The sequence below is a fragment of the Mus caroli genome, unplaced genomic scaffold (assembly GCF_978045245.1).
Source record: "Mus caroli unplaced genomic scaffold, Mus_caroli_1 scaffold_3, whole genome shotgun sequence".
NCBI classification, from domain to species: Eukaryota; Metazoa; Chordata; class Mammalia; order Rodentia; family Muridae; genus Mus; species Mus caroli.
This window is the reverse complement of record NW_028227258.1, coordinates 103,396,970-103,420,053: the sequence shown is the minus strand read 5'-3', so window position 1 is coordinate 103,420,053 and position 23,084 is coordinate 103,396,970. Positions and strand designations below refer to the sequence as shown.

The window sequence follows — 23,084 nt, the reverse complement described above, 5'->3', positions numbered from 1 at the left end:
AGTCCCATTCATGAGTCCTCCAGGGTTTCTCCACAGTTGCATGAATGGTTGTTCATGTTCCCCTTGGGATTCACTTAATCTAGTATGGAGGAACACAAGAAGACTCACCAGCACAAGGTTCATTCTTAGTAAGAAAAGGGGGAAAGAATTAGCAGATACAGAACATTCCCACATTTTGTTCTTCATATAGCTGCAAGCAAGATCTCAAGAGACTGGCCATACGTAACCATAATAGGAATCTATTGACCCTATTACCTTTGAAAAGCAAAGATCATGCCCTTGTTCATTCTGATAGTCATGATCGCCCATGATGCACTTACAGCTATGGCTACTCCGACGATGTTGGCCTGTTTCTTCATTCTGTTCACCAGTATATGTAAGCACCATTAAGGAGACCTCTAGCTCACACCAGGGCCATTAAGAAATAAGTCTTATTTTTGTAGCTCTCTAGTAAGAAAGGCAGGAAACTTAACAAGTAACACACACACACACACACACACACACACACACACACACACACACACTGATTTAGTTAACAGTGAGTGCTTTCAGAAAGTATTGCAAGGTAACTTTATTATAACCAGTAGTGTTAGTGTACAGAAAAGAATTACCTTAGGGGCTCCAGCTGCAGTTATCTGTCTGGGAGCCTGAGTGGTAAATAGTTCCCTAAAGTAACATAAAACTTTCTATAAGTGGTGAAAATGGTTCACAGTATCTAAATGATTTGTGCAAAAATGTTTTATCGCAGAGATACTGTTACATCCATGTTTATTGCACAGTAGCAAGAAAATGAAGTCAGCTGAGATGGTCACCAGCTGATGAATCAATAATGAAAATGTGGCACATGTAACCACTGGGATTGTATTCAGAGGTAGGGAAAGATGAGATTTCAAAATCTGAAGGACGATAGATAGATGGAACTGAAAAATATGATATTAAATGGGAAAGACAAATGTAGCATGTCCTTTATTTTCTTTCTTGACTTTTTAAAAACTATACACTTTTCCATAAGTAGTTCTTTTTTATTTCTTCTTTTTCATTTCAGTTTGAATTGATTTCATTACTGTATTTCTACCAATCTTTCTTTCTTTTTGTTCTTCTCTCATATATTACCTCCCAGCTACAGTTTCCTCTCCCTTCTCTCCTATCCCAGGGGCCTAACTTCAGCAGCCCCTCCCCCTGCTCCCCATCTGCATGTATCCTCTCCCCGAGATCTATGGCCTCCCTCCCCTTATAGAAGATCAGGCTTCCCAAGGACATCAAACAAATACAGCATAACAAGCTACACTAATACCAGGCACAGACCATCAAGACTGGACAAGGCATCACTTGTACGAGGAAAGGGGTTTCACAAGTAGGCAAAAGGGTCAGGAACATGCCTTGCTCCCACTGTTAGGATCTCTACAAGAACACCAAGCTACTCGGCCATACATACATGCAGAGGACCTAGGTCAGACTCATACAGGCTTCCTGATCTCTGCAAGTTACCACGAGTCCTGGTCAGTTGATTCTGTGGGCCATGGTCTCCTAGTGTGTCCCTGACCCCTCTGCTTCCTCCAATCCTTCCTCCTCCTCTTCCTCCTCCGGACTTTAAGAATTCTACCCAATGTTTGCCTGTGGGACTCTGCATTTGACCCCATTAGTTGCTGGATGCAGTCTCTGTGGTCTCTTTGATGACGATTATGCTAGGCTCTGGGCTCCCGACACTGCAGGCAGGACAAACTGTAGGTTGAAGGTTTTGTGGCTGGGTTGGTGTCCCAATCCCTCCACTTGAGATCTTACCTTATTGCAGAAAATGACTGGTTCAGGCCCTGTGTCCTCCATTACTAGGAGTCTTTGCTATGCTTTCTCTCCTAGGCTCCATAGAGTTTCCAACCAGTGCAGTAGGTTTCAACCTCATCCCCCAAATACTCCCTAATTCGAGTCGTTTCTCAGTATTTTCTCCTTCCCTTCCACTTGATCCCTCTTGTTCCCAACCCATCCATCCTCAGTCTACGTGCAAAATCTATTCTATTTCCTCTTCCCAGGAAGATCCTTGCATATCCCCATACCCTACCACTGTAATCCTTTGTTGCTTAGCCTCTCTGGGTCTCTGGACTATTGCATGACTGTCTTTTGCTTTACAGCTTATATCCACTTACTTTTAAGTAAGTACATACCATGTTTGTCTTTCTGCATCTGGATTACCTTACTCAGGATGATTTTTTTTTTCTAGTCTCATTCATTTTCCTGAAAATGTCATGGTATCAATTTTTTTTTTAAACCAGAGTAGCATAAGTGTTTATTTTCAGCCTGTCTTTATTCAGATATAATTTTCCTTCTCTGTGGGTAAAAGTTAGACATCAACAAGAATTGCCAATCTTCCTGCCCTGGAAATGATTCTTTCAGGTGCTAGGTGTATTACCTGGCATTTTCATTGCTCAGTGAGGAGAGAAATGAGCTCAAATTAAGATGGAACATTAATACACGGCAGAAGACTTAGTTATTACATAGCATATCTCTAGGTAGGGCAAATTGCTTGGGTGTGGTAACTTAATCCTGTAATTCAAGGTCATTTTCAGCTATATGACAAATTTAAAGCCAGCTTGTGGGTGGGAGAGAAAGAGAGAGAGAGACCAAAACACCACCACCAAAACCAAATAGAAAGCAGGAGCTGGTGAGATGGTTTAGCAGTTAAGTCCTAGCAGCACTAGCAGAAGACCTGGGTTCAATTCCCGGTACCCACACAGTGGCTTACACATATCTGTAAATACGGCCCCAGAGGATCTGACGTCTTCCTTGGGCCTCCACATGCATGCAGCACAGAAACATGCACGCAGCAAACACTCACGCACATAGTCACTGGCTACAGACACTGTATAACGGGGTGTTCAAGGCAGACAGGAGAGGAGGAATCTTTTCTTCTTTAATCACAAGCTCCAGGACTTTATTCCCACTCCTGGTCTGAATGGATTCCATAAGTTTTGGAGCTTCAGATCAACTACTCCATTCTCCAAATTCTCACTGAACACTTCAACCATGTCCACGTGACACAGACAAACCAGGAATTAGAGTCAGAGTTCTTGGTTTGTAACTGGCTTTGCTTTCAAAGACCTACCATGTTTTATGAAGCCTCATGTGGGCATAGAAAGCCTCTTGATCCAGAAAGCCTTTCCCACAAATATTGCAGGAGCTACGGCCATTGTCCTTGTGTGAGCGCCGGAAGTGGCTGTCGTGGGCAGCATGAGATGCAAAAGCTTTGCCACAGTGCTTGCACTTGAAGGGCTTCTCTCCTGAGTGCTGTCTAATGTGTGTTCGGAGTATGCTGGAGGCAGTGAACTTCTTTGTACAGTACACGCACTGGTATGGCCTGTCTCCAGAGTGGACCCTCATGTGCTTGTTCAGGCTGGAAGACTGAGAAAAGCTTTTCCCACAGGTTGAACACAGGTAGGGCCGGTGCCTCTCATGGACGTGAAGAATATGGATCCGGAGCCAGTCACGCTTTTCAAAGGATCTTTGGCAGAGAGAACACGGAAACTTCCTGTCCCCCTTATCCACACAGGGAGTGTACTTCAGGTGCTTATCTCTGTAGTATTTGTAGGTAAACACCTTTCCACAGCGTTCACATCTGTAACCTTCTGCAGACTCTTCAGAGGACTCAGATAGCTGCCGGCCTCCTTGCTCAGTGACACGGAGGTTCATGGGAACGCCCAGGAACTTCTCATAGCCGTTTCCGTACCACACAAGCAGTTCCTGGTTCTGCTGGATGTCTCTACAACTCTCATAAAATATCTGCCCTTGGTGCTGCACGGCCAGCAGGTTTTGCTCCTTGGGGAACGGAGCACAGTTGACATAGGACATCCAGTTCCCAGAACCTTTGCTGTCGATAAAATGGCTCAGGTGACCGTCTTCAAAAATTTCCCACATCCGAGAGTTGTCCCTGTGTGCCTTCACTTCGCTGGCATTGACCACTCTACCTCGAAAGGGTCCAAATCTCACTCCTTTGGCAATGAAGTCGCTGCAGAACACGCCAAAGTATGGCACATCCATCACCAAATGAGGTCTGCATGAGGCAGAGACCTTCCGGAAGCTGAAGGGAGTCTTTGTCCAGGGTTTTATGAAGATGATTAGACCCAGAACTCTCTGTGGGAACCAGGATGCCTGAAATTGCATGCTGTAAGTCGGTTGGGTGCTCTGGACTAGCGATGGCTCCATACAGAACGAAGCTCAGTTCCTCCTCTGTGAAATTGAAGCCGCGAAACCGCAGCTTCCCCTCTTGGTTCAAGGTTTGAGGGACAGATATTGACTGGAACGTCTTAATTCCATCAGGTAGTAGGGAAGCAATTACTGGGGATGGCAGAAGTAAATTTTCAGCTTCCCACCTCTGACCACTGATTTGGCCGCCGCCGCCGAGGACCAAATTTTGGTTGCTGGAACCGCTGCTCCTATGCTCAGTGCTGTCTAGAAATCGTGGTACTTTGGGAGTGAATTGAGGAATTTGGTTTCATGGTGACAACTTGTACCAGGGGAGATTGTAGAGCGGCTCGCTCTGAACAGCCAGGTCCGGGTTCAACAAGGGAGCAGTCCTCAATGCTTTTTAACAGCTGAGCAATACTCCATTGTATAAATGTACCTCATTTTCTTTAGTCATTTTTCAGTTGAGGGACATCAACTGAATGTTTCTGGTTATTTATTAATAGAGCGGCTAGGAATGTAGTCAAGCAAGTGTCCTTGTGATAAGATTTAGTGTCCTTTGGGTATATGCCCCAGAGTGGGTATAGCTGGGTCTTGAGGTAGATCAATTTCCAATTTTCTGAAAACAAAACAAAACAAAACAAAACACCATATTGACCTCCAATGTGGCTGTATAAGCTTAAACTTCCACCAGCAATAGAAGAGTGTCCCCTTGACATATCCTTGTCAGTATGCACTGTCACTTGTGGTTTTTTATTTGTTTGTTTGTTTTTGTTTTATGTTTTTTGAGATAGGGTTTCTCTGTATAGCCCTGGCTGTCCTGGAACTCACTTTGTAGACCAGGATGGCCTCGAACTCAGAAATCTGCCTGCCTTTGCCTCCCAAGTGCTGGGATTAAAGGCATGCGCCACCAACGCCTGTCCGTCACTTGTGTTATTTAACTTAGTCATTCTGACAGGTGTAAGGTAGAATCTCAAAGTCATTTTGATTTACATTTTCCTCATGGCTAATGACGTTAAATATGCCTTTAAGTGTTTCTCAGCCTTTTGAGATTCCTCTATTGAGAATTCTCTGTTGAGTTCTGTACTCCATTTTTATTGCATTTTGGTTTGTTGTTGTCTAGTTTCTTGAGTGCTTTATATATTTTGGATATTAGCCTTCTGTCAGATGTGGAGTTGGTGAATATCTTTTCCTGTTCTGTGGACAGCCATTTTGTACTTCTGGCAGTGTCTTTTGTCTTACAGATTGATTTCAGTTTCATGAAGTCCATTTATTAATTGTGTCTGTGCTATTGGTTCAGGAAGTTGACTCCAGTTGCAATGTGTCCAAGACTATTTTCCACTTTCTCTTTTATCAGGTTCAATGTTTATTCAGGTTTTATGTTGAGGTCTTTGATCCACTTGGACATGAGTTTTGTGCAGGGTGATAGATATGTGTCTATTTGCATTCTTCTATAAACCAACATCCAGTTAGACCAGCACCATTTGTTGAAGATGCTTTCTTGTTCCAATTGTATATTTCTGGCTTCTTTATAAAAAAAAAATCAGGTGTCTGTAGGTGTGTGGATTTATGCCTGGGTCTTCAAGTCAATCTCATTGATCAACATGTCTGTTTTTATGCCAATACCATGTGGTTTTTATTACTACATCTCTGCAGTTCAGCTAGAAATTAAAAATGAAGGTGCCTCCAGAAGTACTTTTACTGTATAGGATTGTTTTAGATATCCTGTTTTTTTCCCCCCATGTGGAATTCAGTATTATTCTTTCAAGGTATATAAAAAATTGTGATGAAATTTTGGTGGGGGTTACAATGAATATGTAGATTGATTTGGTAAGATGGCCATTTTTTACTATGTTAATCCTACCAACCCCTGAGCATGGAAGATCTTTACATCTTCTGATATCCTCAATTTTCTTCTTCAAAGACTTGAAGGTTTTACCATATAGGTCTTTCAATTGCTTGGTTAGAGTTCCTCCAAGGTGTTTTATATTATTTGTAGCTATTGTTAAGGGTGTTTTCCCCCTGATTTCTTTCTCAGCCCATCTCTCATTTGTATATAGGAGGATAACTGATTTTTATTAAAAAGTTAATCTTTAATCCAGCTTCTTCACTGAAGGAGTTTATCAGCTGTAGGAGTTCCCAGATGGAATTTTTGGGGTTTATTATGTATATTATCATCTACAAATAGCAATACTTTGACTTTTTTCTTTCTATATTTGTATCCCCTTTATCTCCTTTCGCTGTCTATAGCTATAACTTCAAATACTATATTGACTAGATATGGAGAGAGCAGGCAGCCTTGCCTTGTTCCTATTCTTAGTGGAATGGCTTTGAGTAGCTCTCCATTTAATTTGATGTTGGCTGTTGGTCTTCTTAAATTGCCTTTATTATTTTGAGGTATTTTGATGTTGGCTATTGGTCTTCTTAAATGGCCTTTATTATTTTGAGGTATGTCTCTTGTATCCCCGATCTCTCCAAGACTTCTAGCATAAAGGGGTGTTGAATTTTGTCAAAGGCCTTACAGCATCTAATCAGATAATCAAGAGATTTGTTGTTTGTTTGTTTTTTTTTCAGTGTGATTATATGGTAAATTACATTGACAGATTTTCATATGTTGAACCATACTTGATGATTGTAGGTGGTCTTTTGATACATATTTGGATTTAGGGTGCAAGTATTTTATTGAGTATTTTTGCGTCAATGCTCATTTGAGAAATTTGTCTGTAATTCTCTTTCTTTGTTAAATTTTTGTGTGGGTTACATATCAGGGTGACTATGGCTTCATAAAATGAATTTGACAATGTTCCTTCTTTTCTATTTTGTGGAATAATTTGAGGAGTATTGGAATTAGCTCTTCTTTGACAGTCTGGTCAATGAAAAATTCTGCACTAAAACGGTCTGGCCCTGGGCTTTTTGTATTGGATGACTTTTAAAGACTATTTCTACGGGGGCTATAGCTCTATTTAAATTGTTTATCTGATCTTGATTTAACTTTGGTAAATGGTATCTATAAAAATTTGCCAACTTCTTTTAGATTGTCCAGTTTCGTGGAGTACAAGTTTTTGAAGTATAACCTAATGATTCTTTAGACTTCTTGGTATCTGTTGCTATGCCTCCCTTTCCATTTCTGATTTTGTAATTTGGATATTCTCTGTCTGTCTTTTAGTTAGTTTGGATAAAGCTTTGTTTATCTTGTTGGTTTTCTTAAAGAATCCACTCTTTGCATCACTGATTCCTTGTATTATTCCATTTCTTTCTATTTTATTGATTTCAGCCCCAACTTGGATAATTTCCTGCTGTATACTCCTCTTGCGTGTGTTTGCTTCTTTTTGTTAAATAGTTTTCAGATGTGCTGTTAATTGTTAGTATGAGAGCTCTCGAATTTATTTATGAAAGTACCCTACTGCTATAAACTTTGCTCTTTACACCACTTTCATTGTATCCCATAAGTTTGGATCTATTGGGCCCTCATTTTCATTAAATTCTAGGAAGTCTTTAATTTCCTTTTTATTTCTGCCTTGACCCACAGTCATTAAGTAGGGAGTTGTTCAGTTTCCATGAGTTTGTAGGCTTTCTATTGTTTCTGTTACTGATAACCAGCTTTAATACAAGATGATCTGGTAGAATACAGGTGGTTATTTCAATTTTCTTGTATCTGTTGAGACTTGCTTTGTGACTGAGTATGTGCTCAACTCTTAAGAATGTTCCATGAGGTGCTGATAAGAAGGTATATTCTTTTGTGTTTGGGTGGAAAGTTCTGTAGGTATTGGTTAGGTCCATTTAATTCATAACATCTGTTAGCTCCATTTATTTCTCTGTTTAGTTTTTGCTTGGATGTCCTGTCTATTGGGAGAGACGGGTATTATACTCTTCCTACTATTAATGTGTGAGGTTCAACGTATGATTTAAGCTTTAGCAATGTTTATTTAACAAATGTGTGTGCCCTTGTATTTGGGGCAATAGATGTTAGTAATTGAGATAATCAGCTTGGTGGATTTTTCCTTTGATGAGTGTGAAATGTACTTTGCTGTCTCTTTTGATTAATTTTGGCTTGAAGTCTATTTTTGTTAGATATTAGAATAACTATGCTAGCTTGCTTCTCAGGTCCATTTTCATGGAAAATCTTTTTCCAGTCCTTCACCCTCAGGTAATGTCTGTCTTTTATATTGAGATTTGTACCCTATTTGCAGCAGAATGGTGGATCTTGTTTTTCCATCCATTCTGTGACTTTTAATTGGGCAATTGAGTTCATTGCTATTGAGAGATATAAATGATCAATGATTGTTAATTCCTAATGTTGTTTTCTTGTGGTTGTTATTGCTTTTGTTGTTGTTGGTGGTGGTGGTGGTGTTTGTCTGTGCATGTGTTTCCCTTCTTAGAGTTTTGCTGTTGTGAAATTATTTATTGCCTTGTTTTCATGGATATAGTTAGCCTCCTTGAGTTGGAGTTTTTTATAGGGCTGGGTTTATTGACAGATATTGTTTAAATTTGACTTTGTATTAGAATATCTTGTTTTTGCTATCTATGGTGATTGAAGGTTTTACTCAGTATAGCAGTCTGGGCTGGCATCTGTGATCTTTTAGAATCTGTTAGACATCTGTCCAGGGGCTTCTGGCTTTCAGAATCTTTGTTGAGAAGTCTGGTATAATTCTAATAGGTCTGCTTTTATATGTTACTTAGCCTTTTCCCCTTTCAGCCTTTAATATTCTTTCTTTGTTCTCTGTGTTTAGTGTTTTCATTACTAAGTGGAGTGGGAACTTTCTTTTCTGGTCCAATCTATTTGGAGTTCTGTAAATTTTTGGTACTCTTATAGGCATGTTCTTCTTTAGGTTCAGAAATTTTTCTTCTATGATTTTGTTGAAAATATTTTCTGGGTTCTTGAGCTAAGATTCTTCTCCTTCTTCTATTCCTATTATTCTTTGGATTGGTCTTTTCATAGTGTCCCAGATTTCCTGAATGTTTTGTGTTAGGAATTTTTTAGATTTAACATTTTCTTTGGCCAATGAATCTATTTTAAATATGGTATCTTTAACTTCTGAGATTCTTTCTTCCATCTTGAATTCTGTTGGTGATGCGTGCATCTGTAGTTCTGTTTACTCATCTAGATTTTCCAATTCTAGAACTCCCTCAGTTTGTGTTTTCTGTACTGCTTCTATTTTTAGTTTCAGATTGTGAACAGTTTCCTTCACCTGTTTTGTTTTGTTTTGGTTTTGGTTTTGGTTGTTGTTGTTTGATTCTTTTCTTGGCTTTCTTTAAGGGATGTATGGATTTCTTCCAATTTCTTTGTTTTCTCTATTTCTTTAAGGGACTTTAAAAAAAATCTTCCTTGGGACCTCTATCATCTTCATAATGTTATTTTTTAAGATCGTTTTCTTGTGCTTCAGCTTCATGGGAGTATTCAGGTCTTCTTATTATAGGGCAGCTTGGCTCTGGTGGTACCTTACTGTCCTGGTTGTTGTTGCATGTGTTCTTACACTAGCATTTAGCCATCTGGGTTTGAGATGATTATAGTTCTAAGTGCTAATGTCTGAGTTTGTCTTTGTTGGAGGGGTGCTTTTGTTCCATGGCTTTGTTCCATGACTTTGTATTAGAATATCTTGTTTTTGCTATCTATGGTGATTGAAGGTTTTACTCAGTATAGCAGTCTGGGCTGGCATCTGTGGTCTTTTAGAATCTGTTAGACATCTGTCCAGGGGCTTCTGGCTTTCTGTTGAGAAGTCTGGTAGTCTTTTGTCTTTTGTTCCAAGTCTTCTAGTCTTTCTGGCCTGGATTTCTGGCATCCTGTTTGACTTCTGATTCACTAGGGAGTCTTTGACCAGGTTGTGGGCTTGGTGGCCTTGGCATCTGGCAACTAACTTGGCTTTTGGGGTAGCAGAGAGCCTCTGTTCTTCTGACTGGTGTGGCCGTCACCTGAGCACATGAAGTCTACACTTTTGACTGGTGTATCCTGCACCTGAGTAGCTGAAATCTGCAGGAATTGGGGTCAGGGGCCCAGCTGGTGACCTGGGGGACAGGTGGTAGAATGGGTCTTGGGAAACTGAGTCTAGGGAGTGAGACAGTTCATTGGACAGAGGCTCACGCTCCTGTCCTTGTTCTTTTTTAAAATTCTTCTCTCATACGTTACATCCCCATTGTACTTTCCCCTAACCCCTGCCCCAGATCCTTCTTCCTTCCCTCAGAAAAGAGCAGGTCTCCCATGTGCATGTCCTCTTTCGTAAGTGAATTCTAGCTTCTTGCTGAGTTAACTGAGTTAACATATGTTCCAGTGAACTAGAGAGGGCTCATGAGAAGGGAAAAGAGAGGTTTTAATGGTAAGGATGAATGTGACCCAAAAGTGGAAGGGGAAATTCTTGGAGTGAAAAGGTTTAAGTGAGGTGAGGAACAGAGTGGGATGAGGGAATAGGCAACCCCCACCCCACAAAATAATGCAATAGGGAAACCTGATGCCGTGTAAGCTACTTTTTAAAGTAAAATTTGAAGAAAAATTAATGGAAGTACCCAGAAGCTGTGGGCTATTAAATGAACATTTCAGTACCAGGAATGGGATATCTTTCTACAAATTATTAGTTAGAGAGGCTCCTGAAGACCCCAAAATAATCTAAGCAATTGCCATCACTATTGGTTCCACATCAGAACTAGATTATAAGACCCAGCTACTAAGAATATCATCTTTTTTTATGACATAGAGGACATTTGAGAAATTAAGTTGGATCTAGGCTGGAACTTTCCTCTCTGCTGACTAACTCACACAGCACTAGCTAGTACTAGGTGAAAATAATTATTGAATCTTTCGCAGCTGTGTATCCTGTGTGCAAAGCTATCAAATGGCCAGGCAATGTGTGCCCATGGGCATAACGGTACAACTCTGTTATACCAAATACTGTCTAATCGAATTAAGGCTCACTTCAGAGGGATGCTATATCTGGCACTGTAAATCTAGTCCTAAGTATGTTATTGTTTGGTGTTCTTGTGGCACTCCTAACACTGGGGGTGGGAGTGTCTCTAACGCTTTTGCCTGTGCTTGGGACCCTTTTCCTCCTGTTTGGGTTGTTCATCCAGCCTTGATAGGAGGGTGTGTGCCTAGTGGTTTTGTAACTTTTTATACCATGTTTGGTTGATATCCCTGGGAGGCTTGCTCTTTTCTGAAGCAAAATGGGGAAGGAATGGATCTGGAAAAAGGGAGAGATTGCAGGGGAAAGAGACTTGGAGGAAAGGAGGGAGGGGAAACTGCTGTTGAAATGTAATATATGAGAGAAGAATTTGTTAATAAAAAGTATGCATCTGAAGAGCTCATATGCCTTTGTGGAAATCTCCTGATGTTGCTTTGCCAAATGGGCATGAGGTACTTGTCTGTCATGTTACCTTCTACACAACTGTTTCCATGCCTATAGACTAGAGCTGCTGTTAGCTTTGGTCAGAGAAGCTTCTCTTTTTATTGGGTAACTGCAGAAAGTCAAAGCTGGTCAAATAGACAGTTAGATGCTAAGACATAAATGAAGCATGTATATCACTTACTTCAAGTTTCAGGGACCATCACAAGCAAAAGGGAAAGAAAAGTGCAAGAGCCAGAAGGAAGGGACCCATAACCTCTGTGCATCGTGTGCATAGTCACTCTTAAAACCACAGCAGCGATTACGTGTACAGGAAGATAAGACCTACAAGATAAGACCTACCAATAAAAGGTCATGGGATCGTGAGACCCTAGCCCTGGTGAAACTCATTTGGTCATTTTCAAAGAGAAGGGATACAAATCAGGAAAAGGAATGGAACGCTCAACGGGAATGGGAGGATGACAAGAGATGGTAAGGGGTGGATAATATCATCAAAACATTATGTCCATGTATGGCCATATCATAATAAAACCTTTGTATGTAATTTGTATATGCTAATAAAATTAAATATCAAAGGAATAAAAAACATATTTTATGAGGAATACCTGAGTTCCTTCTGGCTGTCTGGAATTCAGTGTGTGGTAGGCAGAGGATGCCTCTATGACCAGCCCCTGGTGAGTAGCTTAGACACTGACTCTCTAGTGAGCATGTCTGGTAAATATATTGCGTGTAGCAGGAAGATTTAAATATACCCTCAGATTCTGTTGGGAGGCATCTAGAAACTCTGGGTCCTGTGTGAGTGGAAAGAAGAAATAAAAATGAAAGGAAGGAAAGGAAAGGACATGATTGACCCTATGTGTGGTGGAGGAAGTTTTCTGTAGATAAAAGGGAGATGTAGCCAGAGGCAGAGACATTGGGAGAGTCCAGAGTAATCATAACCCTGAGCCATATGAGGCGATGGGAAGGGGAAGGGAGAGAGAAGGATACAAATGCCTTTTGCCCCTGGTTTGAGACTTAACACTGTAACTTCATGCACTGACCCCCTGCATTTGCTAACCGTGCTTTGTCTCCTTTTACAACAAACCAGTAGCCATATACTGAGACCTGGGACTCCTAGTGATCATGAGATCTGGAATGCTCTGGGGACCGAAGACACAGTTGGAGACCTCAGATGTGTTATTGCTTTTCTTTTTGTTGTGACCAAAACACTCTGACAAAGTTTTAGGCTACTGTCCACCAGGGCAGGGAAGTCACAGAGGCACTAGTCACCTTGTATGAACAGTCAGGAAGCCGACAGGGAAGAACAACGGTGAATAGCTCACTTTCTTCTTTTTATTTAGTCCATCAGTTAGAGTGGGCCTTCCCACCTCAATTAAGCGAATGTAGCAAATCTCTCAAAGACATATCCAGAGTTCATTTTCCAAGTAATTCTGTATTCTGTCAAGTAGACAAGCAGTATAAACCTTCACACCAGAATTTATTTAAAAAGCATAAGTTTATACATGAAGGAAAGTGTATTAGTATATACAGATAGCTTAGAGAGATGTACTAAGGACAATGGAGTAAGTCTCAGTAAAGCTCACTGGAACAAGACATAACAACAACAACAATAGTAATAATGCCCACAATAGTAATAATGCCTGTGCCTAGGTTGCTCAGGGCAGAGCATATATGAGAAGGCTCTAGTTCCCGGGCACACTTCTGTATTGAGATCTCCTTTTGCCTTTTAGTTTTTTTCTTTTGCTGTGGCAATTGAACCTAGAACACTGAGTGTCCTAAGCACGAGTTCTACTGCTGAGCCACGCCCCCTCTCCCTTCTGTCTAGCTTTGTTCTTTGTTTTAATGTTTTTCTTCCTTATGTTTCTGTGAATTACATTTCTTCTTTCCTCTCCTCTCTTTTTCCATAATGCTTTGATGTTTCTTCCTTTGTTTTTCTCTTTCCCTAATGCCAGCCTTTGTTTAAATTCTTACTGCTTCCTTTCTTGTGTCTTTCTCATTTGCATCTCACATATTTATAGTCCCAGCTTTGGATGTTACGTTTACCATAAGTTTTGGGTGGTTCTGAAACACAGCTAATGGATTTCTGGACCAGACTTAGCATCTCTGCCAGCTGAACCTTGGAGTCTTCCTGAGCCCAGCACTATCCTGCTTGTATTGCTAAAGCTGTGGGGATGTGTAAAAGATGGCAGTAGAATCTGTTCAGTCTCCAGAATATTAGCATCTTCGCAAGGACAATGACATACTTGCTGTCTGTAGTTCTGTGGGTTTTTTTAGTCATGCTATTTGCCACCCCGGAGAAGCATGGCCCTGTCCTGTAGCAAATATACTACATATATAAGATGTTTCTTAGGTACATCAAGCCAAAGGGTACCACAAACTGCACTTAAGTCCAATCTGCAAGCTTGCTCATGTTCCTAAAATTCCTCCCGTCCAGCTTCAGCTAGGACTTTAGGCTATTCAGCATCCGTTGTTTATCCTCTACAAGCATCTGTTCCCCTTCCCACAGGAACTCTGATGACCTTCCCCATTCCCTTCAAGATAGTTAACTTTGATCCATAGACCTCACACTGACTAGATGTGCTCCTTCTAGTTTATTAAAGCAGTAAGCGGGCCGAGAGTAAGCTACTAGAGTAAGCTAACCTCTCCCCATTAGCTTTCTCTCCACCATTCATGGGGACACATCTTCTCATCTTATTCAGACTCGGTTCTCTCACCTGTTCTGATCTCATCACCTGCTCTCTGTGAGTTACTGTCTCTTTCCACATAGTATCAATCCTCCCTACCTTGCTTTGTTAGCTTATCACATATAGCCTATGACTATATTCAAAATGTTCTTTACGCAAAAAACCCAAGTTGCCTTTTGCCTCCCCACTCCCCATCTTGTTTTTCAATGCCTCTAGTTATTGATCACATCTTTATCCCACTTTCTAGTCAAGTATCTGTGAAGAAGGAAGCTAACATGTGTTCATCAGCTTACCTCCTGTCCACTCTTCACATCCCTGCAATTTTTTTTTTTTTTTTTTTTTTTTGGTTTTTCGAGACAGGGTTTCTCTGTGTAGTCATGGCTGTCCTGGAACTCACTCTGTAGCCCAGGGTGGCCATCCCTGCAATTTTACTGCCAATTTGGATCTCTTTGTTGAAAACAATGGTGATGAAGGGGGCTGGAGAGATGGCTCAGCAGTTAAGAGCACTAACTGCTCTTCCAGAGGTCCTGAGTTCAATTCCCAACAACCACATGGTGGCTCACAACCATCTGTAACAAGATCCAATGCACTCTTCTAGTGTGTGTCTGAAGACAGCTACAGTGTACTCATATAAATAAAAATAAATAAATCTTTAAAAAAAAAGAAGAAGAAAAGAAAATGATGGTGATAAGGATCTCTAAAGCTCTCCCCACTAAAGAACCCAAAGAGGCTATCTACTTTTATCTTTCAACAGTGAACTGATGAACTCCTCATTCTAGAAATTTCCTTTCATCAAGATCACTCTCACCAGGCGTGGTGGCGCACGCCTTTAGTCCCAGCACTTGGGAGACAGAGGCAGGCAGATTTCTGAGTTCAAGGCCAGCCTGGTCTACAAAGTGAGTTTCAGGACAGCCAGGGCTACACAGAGAAACCTTCTCTCAAAAAAAACAAAAACAAAAACAAAACAAACAAACAAACAAAAAAAAACAAAAAAAAAAAAACAAAAAAGACAAAATAAAACAAAACAAAACAAAACAAAGCCAAAAGAACACTTTTCTCCTATGATCTTGCTTCACAGACTCTGTGGTGTTTTGAATAAGAATAGACCCTATAGATTATCTGAATATTTGAATGCTTAGTCACTGGGGAATAGAACCATTTGGAAAGCATTAGAAAGATTAGAAGGTGCGGCCTTGTTAGAAGAACTGCCACTGGGGGTGGGCTTTGAGGTTTTAAAAATTCCATGCCCAGTCTAGGATGTAGCTCTCCAGCATGCTACCATGCTCCCTTTCATGATGATAATGGACTAAACCCCTGGAACTATAAGCAAGCCCACAATTAAAAGCTTTCTTTCATAAGAGTTGCCTTAGTCATGGTACCTCTTTATAGCAACAGAGCACTGACTAATACAGACACCCTAAAGGAATTATTTTGCATTTGATATTGGTACTAAAGGGTGAGTCTGGCACTATGGCTCAGTGGCAGAGCGCTTGCCTAGCATACATGAGACAATGGGTTCAAAATTCAATACTCAATTATCTACTAGAGCTGGCAAGCAATATAAAGAGAAAAGGCAGTTATACTAAATAGTCCCAGAGTAATTGTTAGGATTTGATATTGACCTTGATGTTCAGAAGAGAGTGCAGTCAAGAAGGAATTCAAACACATGTACCTAATCAAAGGAGAAAACTGACAGTCTTAGTGGCATGCTGCTTCGTGAAAATGTAATCACTCTGGGGTTAGAACGCCCAATTTAACAGATTCTAAAGATCGTTTTTAGCTGAAAAAAAAATCTGATTTTTCATTATCAAGCACAAAGTCAAATTTAGCTATGCCACTCAATCAATCAAACAAACAAACAAAACAAAAACCCATGCTGAATTTGTTTGTAAGCTTGCCTTAAGCATTGATGTACTTCAGGGTCGTACACTGGGCCCATAGCTATTTCTTTATGAATTCTCCTAACTCTGGCTCAACATTGTCATGACTGTTTCACTCTCAGTGAGAAAGGGAAGGTCCTCATTATGAGCTTAGTTTTCCCAGTGACCTCCAATTGCATAAATTCATTAGATGTTGCAAATTGCGCTTGGTTGTTCAGTGTGCAATTTAAATTCCATGTGGCCAGAGTTGAACTCACAGCTCTTCAAACATCTCCTCCATTCTACTGGCCATGTGTCTCCTACCCCTTGGCTGGTTCCTCTCAGAGTTAATTTTGCCTTTTGTTATTAAAATTGTTTGCTGTCATTTTTAGCTCTCTCTCTCTCTCTCCAGTGAATATATTTTATCTGTTCTGTTCCACTCCCATTGTTTTAGTTACGGGCCTGAATATCTCTTTCTTGAACATCATATTGGGCTCATAAGCATGCCTAGCAAACTACCTATGCTATGAGTTGCCAAAGTATAATTTGTTTAAAGGTCAAAGTGATGAACAGAAATTTACTAGCTATGCACACTTGAACATGTGTACACATTCGCATACACACACAGACACACCGACACACACATATGCACACACACACACTTTAAAACATCCCATGGCTCCCCAGTCCCCCCATCAAAAACAAAGCTTTCAGATTCCCTCCACTTTCTTGTACTTGATGCCAACTAGCCAATGGCTTCTCACAGGCCAGCCTTTTCCTGCTTCTTTGTAACTCTTTCCACCTTGTCTTCTCAGAATCTTCCCAGTATCTTCTCACCTTCACCTTCATCTTCCCAGTATCTTCTCACTTCTCACCTTCATGAATGGTTAAATTCATGGCACTTCTTTCTGAGAACCTTTTTCTAACTTCTAATTTGGGCCAAGATCCTTCTTCTGTGTCTCCCGAGTGCTGCGTAAGTGGTACAGCTCTTCCCATAGCACACTGTGATTATACAGGTGCCGTCTCTCTCCAGCTGGAAAGCTGCCTGAGGAGAAGAATCATCCCTCATTCATCTGTGTGGCCTTAACACAGACTACAACTACTGGAAAGTGATAATGACTCAATGAATATAGTCAGACTAAACTAAAACCTCAATAGGAGAAATAAAAGCAATAGCCAAAATGCTTGGTAATGAAAAATGTCCCCAGCATCAGAAAAAGACAAAATGTATCCCCAATGTACTAAAGGAAGTTGGTTCAGGACAGAGCTCACGGGTCCTCATGATGGTGAAACTATAAGAAGAAAACAAAGGTAAGTGGTAATACACTGACATCCCAGAAGATGGGGTTATAACCTCGTGGGCTAAAGAGGAGAATGCAGTCTGGGCTGTGGTATTGCAGCCTCAGTGTCCAGCTCCAGCTGGACTCCATCGTGCCCTGTTGTTCTACATGCTGCTCAGCCTCCAACCAGAATGCCGTGTCCTGCGTCTGGCTGTTTCATGTGTGCTTGACCAAGTGAGAGGTGACAACCAGTTGTGGTTGAAGAGCTGAGGGTGTGTGACCTCCAAAGGGGGAAGCATCCGTTGGCTGCCCACAAAGAACGCTGACACATGAAAGAAAGGTCTCTTATTGGAAAGAGCAAAATTATTTTCTCACCAGACAGCAGAGGATAAAACTGACACCAGCGAACAAAAGCTGCGGAGAAGCAAATGACAACCTCCTGTCAAGGACAATTGCCTGAAAACAAGCCTTGTCCAGAAAGTAATGAGCTGATCCACTAAGTAATGAGCATCCATCTCTTGGGGTGTTTAAGAAGAAGCCAAATATCCAGCAGCTGAGGCAGTTTGGGAGGTGGTTACAGCATGAACAAGGTGACCAGGAGGCGACCTTCCAACGTGAAGAGTCTAGAAATGGGAAACTACCCTCCTTTCTGGGGACACTCAATTTATTTTCTCAGGTGAAAATGTAGAGAAACAAAGGAGCTGTCATTCCAGGTCATCAACTCAGTAGCACTCAGCAGTGTTTCTTCCACTAAGAACGTCACCTTTAGCCTCCCGTGTTCTCCAAGCACAGCCCCCTGCTCTCCCCAGGCTCTGATCACTACCCATAAATAGATCCTGCGGCAGGTCTTCAGTCAATCCTAACTCACCTAGTCCCGGTGCTTTCCAAACGCCTTTGGTGCTGCAGCTGTGTGAGAGTCCTTGGGCCGACACAACTCTGGAAAGCTGCACAAATAGCTAACCTGCACAGGGGAGCAGTCGCTTCTCTATCAGTTCCCACACAGTTGGAACCATAGTCAGAGGGTGCTCCTTGAAGGAGGTTAAGCTGTCCTTTTGATTTTGTTTTAAGCATTTCTGGGAGGTGAACCTGGGGCCTCATGTGCAACAGGGCAAGCACTTAGCTACAGCTGCCTTCCTTTTCAATTAATAGTCTCCTAGGAGAGAGGGGGATTTGGAGAGCTGAGCTCCTGAGAACACCAGAATAAGAGAGAAAATGGAAAACTCAGAGTGAACATGTCAGTTTAACTAAATTTAGGTTTACTGACGTTCTTGACAAAAAAGAATTTTTCTAGAAGCTGGAGGTAGGCTGACTCCACGGTGATGGCTCCCGTTGTTCCTTGTCTGCTCTTTCTTGCACGGCTCATTTACCACTGGCCACCCTGCATGTAATGTGAGGGACCCCAAAGGGTAGTGGGTCCGCGAGGAAAAGGGGACTGAAACACTCCATGTTCTCCATGCCTGACCCCTCATCTTAAGGCTCCCAGTGACACAAGTCACCCATATCCTCCAGCTTTGTTCCCAATCCTATGCCCTAAGCTCCTGCTGTAGAAGTCTGGGAAGCAGCAAACTTGAACCACTAAGTTTGACTGTACTGCTGTCAAAGCCAGGCTGTTTCACCCTGTCCATCCCCACGTTGATTGTTGCTGATCCTCCACCCCACCCCACCCGCCTCCTGAAGACTTTCCCTGCTCTTTAGGCTGGCCACCACACTCCCAGCCTTCTTCCTCACTCACTATCCTGCTCATAGGATATATACAGAGGGCGTATGCTCTCAGTCAGGACCCCTGCCCCCTTGGCGCTTGATTGAGATCCCTCCTACCTTACTGTCTATTAACTGCCTTCTTCATCTCTGACTTATGTCCTCAGATCTAGTTTTGTTCCTCTAACTACTTTCAGGACACACTCAGTGAAAGTCATCTCAACACCTGTTTGTCTGACTCAGAATTCCCCAGACTGAACTTGACACTCATTATAACCCTTACCTCGCTCCCGCCCCCGCCCCACCCTGTCCCACCCCACCCCTGCCCTGCCCTCTACATTCTTCCTGTTCTTCCTTGCTTCACTGCTTCTCGCTCTCTTTAGCAGAAAGTGATGAGGAGAGGCCGGGAGCCCTCAGATATGTGGTCCCTCATGGTCAGACTGCTTGTGAGACTTCTACGATTTGAGCAGAAATAAAAAGAAAGGATAGTTCAAGCCGAGGTAAGCTTTGTTTTCTGGTACTTGAGCACAGACACATTCAAAATTGGTATACCAGCCGGGCATGGAGGCGCACGCCTTTAATCCCAGCATTTGGGAGGCAGAGGCAGGCGGATTTCTGAGTTCGAGGCCAGCTTGGTTTACAAAGTGAGTTCCAGGACAGCCTGAGCTATACAGAGAAACCCTGTCTCGAAAAACAAAAAAACAAACAAACAAAAAAAGGTATACCAATTCTGATCAACAGTCTTCCTGGCATAGCCCACAGACAATGGAGACACCAATAGTTACAGTTCCTGGTATGTGACACTTGAAAATATATTAAGTGGGTGAATGTGTATCTTTGACAACAAAGGCACTTAAAACAAACAAACCACTAAACATTAACCATTAGAAATCCCCTGAGTAGCTTCAAGGTCTAATTTTGTTTTATGGAGAACACCTGAGGGGTTTTTCTGTCCGCTAACTTTTAAAATAGCTGATTTTACAGGTTTTTCCTTTACTGGTAGACACACTGATTAATACATTTTGATTAGACTAATACTTTTTTTTTTTTCAAAGGCAGTGTAGGTTAGGCATTTTCTGATCCCTTACAGTAAATGTTAGGATCGGGTCTGAAGCCACTCTGTAATCCTGGTGGTCAGTAATTGATTTCCTGGCCTTAGTTGTTAACTGCTCATTTGGCAAAACGCCACACAGTTAATCATGTCGTGGCTTCCTAAATCTCTCTGTTTTTAACAAGAGCCTTCATTTCCTGGGCTAAGCTGGGTAACTGAGGCGTGAAGCCCGGATTTTCACAGGGATGAGACAGCTCCTGAACCGGTGACTGGAAAAAGATAACTGCAATTACATCTCATGGAGTCTAGTCATTAGATTTTGATTATAAAAAGAAGGCATTGCTGAGACGTTATAGGCTGGAAAAGTTAAAGCTTGTTCCCCCCATCCCCCATGACTTCCACCGTGGTCTTCACATTGGCTCTCAGGAAAACTGGTGCTTGTGGCTAAATTGTCAATGCCGGATAGCAAACTTGATTTCAAACCTCCGTGTTAATCCAATGTACAGCTGCTGCTCTTCTTAGTTAACCTAAGACTAATGAAATGTCATAAACATATACATTTTATACCAATAAATGATGCTTATGAGGATGAAGTATATTAAATATACGAATATATTAGGGCTCTAGGGAAGTCCCAGGTTTTAAAAAGCTTTTCTGTTTAAAATTATTAGGATTCAAACCTGGGACAGATGGCTATCTGAGGTCCCTATTTAGCATATCAAAGTAGACCTGGCCACCATGTTCTCCAAGCATCCTTCAGTCCCTACCTGTTACAGGGTATGGCTGGCATACCTTATTCCGTACCCTAATCTTCTCCAGCCCAGGGGCTGGGCTGCCCTTCTCTGTGCCACCTTTCCCCATAGAATTCTGCCATTTTGGCTACCCAGCCTTCTTTCTCTACCCTTCACTTTTCTGGCTCTTCTCTCCTTTCCACTCTCCTCATATGGCCAAGCTTAGGGTCTTGACTGTTGTATTTTATAAAAAAGAAAAAGAAGGCAGGGATATGTTTGGTGGAATGAGGTATGGTGTGGGGGAAGGGAGTACCTGTGCAGGCCCATACTGAGGCATCCCTTCTACCTGAGGGACCAGCCACACAATGAGTATAATTTTGAATTGAGTTTAATTAGGGCATGGGGAGGGGAGTTGAAGGGGTAGAGATGGAGAAAAGCAGAAAGAGAGGGAGAAGGGGGGAGGAGGAGGGGAATGGGGAGAGAAGGGACAGAAGGGGAAGAGCAAGAGAGAAGAGTGAGGAGGGGGCAAGCAGCCCCTTTTAGAGTGAGTCAGGCATACCTACCTGACTGTTGCCAGGTAACTCTGGGGTGGGACCTAGGAGGAATGCTAACCCAGATTATTCTCTCCCTTAAAGCCTGACTCTCCCTTATGTCCCCATTTTTATATAACAGCAAACTTCCTCCTCCACCACACCCACTAGCAGCCAAGTCCTTTCTTATTTATTTTTCATTCTAAAAGCATAGAAAGTCCTAGAAGGCCACGGAGGGTTGGCTACTGAGGGAAGAGACAGCTGTTCTTCCTTAGAAGTCACTGGATTGGCCAGATATGGTGGCTCACATCTTTTTTAATCCCAGCACTCTGGAGGCAGAGGCAGCAGATCTCTGTCAGTTTGAAGTCAGCCTGGTCTACAAACCAGAGGACAGCCAGGGCTCTGTTACCCAGAGAAACCCTGTCTCCAACAACAAGTCACAGAATTAAATGAGACTATAGAAAGCCATCTAACATCTTGTTTGGCAAGAAAGTTAAGAGAGTTTAGTGAAAGGGGAGAAATGGAAGAGGCTCTAGTGTCTTGGTTACAAAGAGCCAGGACCAATAGCTTTGATTTCTCTTCAGGCTTCTCCCTATTCTTGTCAGTGAACAAAAATGAGCACATGACCATTTTAAGGTATGGTTTCGGAGGCATTTTATGGTATTTATGAGGGAGAGAGCCACCAGAGGCATTAGGGAGAGTCCAGACCTGACATGACCAGCAGAATAGACTGGGGACAAGAGAGGAGAGGGGTGGGGAGAGAGACTAACAAGAGAGGGGACAAGGGAAGGGAAAAGAGCCAAGAGGACAAGGAGAAAACCAAGAGAGTGAGAAGAACCATGAGTACACGCAGAGAGAACAAGACCAACAACACATGGCCAAGACGGCTGGGTTTTTATAGGAAATGAGAAACTTGGGAAGGGAAGGCCCTGAGCTGGAGAGGGTTAGGGTAGGGTGCAGGTGAGAAGTACTGAGAGGAGCTAGGTCTCTGTGAGAGGTACCAGCTAGGCAGAAAGAGCCTGGAGGCCTTGCTTTGGTAGGTTAAAGCACCTCAGCTCGCCTTTTGTTCTGAATTTCTTTGGTTCTTAACAGTTAAAAGCCCATCTCACCAGGATACCTCACTAGGACTTCCTTACGTTCTGACCTCAGCATTTGAAGCTGTAAGGATAGCCTGGAGGGCTTGAGGTAAGGCTGCAGAGGTCTTTTTCCCCAGCCCTTACCTCAGGCTGGCTGCGTTTCTGCACAGACCTGTTCCTCCACTCAGAGGGGTCTCTTTTCCTCAATCTTCCTCAAAGAGTACAGGCAGAGGCTCCTCTCCAAGCCTCTTTGGAGATAGGATGTGAACAGTCTCACTGTCGCTCATTCGGGTAACAACCATCCCTGTGGCTTTCTTATACCCAATCCACATTATTATCATTAGATATTTATAAAGGGCCTCTTGTAGAATTCTTCTAAGTGGTAGACTTTGCACCCTGCTCGGTACATAGCCATGTACTCCTTGACCCGCTAATACACCCGTTTACCCTCTTCCTGTCTCTAATTGGTTTAGCTAGTGGGATTCACCATCAAGAAACCGTAGGGTGGGGGGAAAAAAGAGAAATGAGTTATTTACCCACCCTACCCCCAAACCCTGCTAGTGTGTATGGCAGTTTCTATGTTCTTCTATATGAGACCTTGGTACCTGTCAGAAGCCCCTTTCCCAGGTTCACCTCTTACCTAGTCTTTTATTTTGTATCTTTCCAATGCT

The 23,084-nt window shown here is 42.2% G+C and overlaps 1 pseudogene; it reads right to left on the bottom strand.

Moving 5' to 3' along the window:
• Positions 1 to 3,093: 3,093 nt before the first annotated feature.
• LOC110291818 (PR domain zinc finger protein 14 pseudogene) overlaps positions 3,094 to 23,084 on the bottom strand; it is a 113,169-nt pseudogene continuing 93,178 nt past the window's right edge.